Source organism: Mycetomoellerius zeteki, unplaced genomic scaffold, assembly GCF_001594055.1.
Source record: "Mycetomoellerius zeteki isolate Tzet28-1 unplaced genomic scaffold, Tzet1.0 scaffold111, whole genome shotgun sequence".
Taxonomy (NCBI): Eukaryota; Metazoa; Arthropoda; class Insecta; order Hymenoptera; family Formicidae; genus Mycetomoellerius; species Mycetomoellerius zeteki.
In genome coordinates, this window is record NW_017256029.1 from 235,553 (window position 1) to 236,695 (window position 1,143).

Consider the following 1,143-nt stretch of genomic DNA (forward strand, 5'->3'; position numbering starts at 1 on the left):
TGAAATGAAGTATTCTTAAAAAGATACGATTGATTTTTATTTTAGCAAAACATTACAGCCACCCATTCTTATTGTTTTACACAGAATTGGATAAGTTAACTTTTTTTTTAACTAAGTTAAGTTAAAGTTTTAACAGCCTTTAAAATTTAACTTAATTAAAATACAAGTTAGTCCATAAATGTCGAAAATTTAGGGTGCCTCATCTCCATACAGTATAGAACATTGAAAGAATGTTGCTAAGATGTTGCAATGTTGAATGTCGAAGTGTCAATGTTTTATTAATGTTGTATCTATATTGATTCTTCTATATTGATTGTTAATAAATCCGTATAACAAATCAAACTAACAAAGACTCCTTATAAATCAAAAGAAATTGGAAAGAATAAGAGCAATAGGAGTCAGGCGTAGAAGACGTCGCGCAAATAATACACCTATAAAGCATAAAACTTTTTTATTCTACTAAACATGATTACATGTTTCGGCTCACTTTTGAGCCTTCTTCAGAGACAACACAAACTAATATACAAGGTGTCTCAAAAAAAAAAACGGATCGAAACACAATGGGGACGTAGATTGGATCAAGGGAAACAAAATAGTTTTGTACCATTTTGCAGTTGACACAATATTTAACGAGATATTAACGTTTAAAGATAGGCAAATACAAGCGTCCGACAAGCCTACTCATGTACTGCTGCCGGCAGGACGGCCTACCGTCCCCACCGATCTTCTTCTTCTTCTTCTTAATTAATGGCTCCTGCCTCCCAAAAGTCTCCGGAGGCAATACGGCCAAATCACGTCATGGGATTTTTCAAAGTCGAATATGCGATACAGTCATGGGAGTTTTGGCGCAATGTGACGACTTTACGTTGCCACAGTAGACGCAGCCTAAAACCCATGGCACAAAAACGTAAGGCCGTAATACGTAAACAGTAAAGAAATCGTAAGATTGGATTCGCTACTGGCCTTACGGTCTCTATCGTGATTGGCCAATTCGCTTACTGATTATGTCTTACGGCCTTACGTTTTTGTATGTGCCATGGGCTTTACAAGGCTACGAATCTCACGGCGGAAGAGCAAGTGGCATAAAACGCGCCGCTAGGACGGAATGGTATTGCTAGATTCACACTGCATCCGATTTTCGTC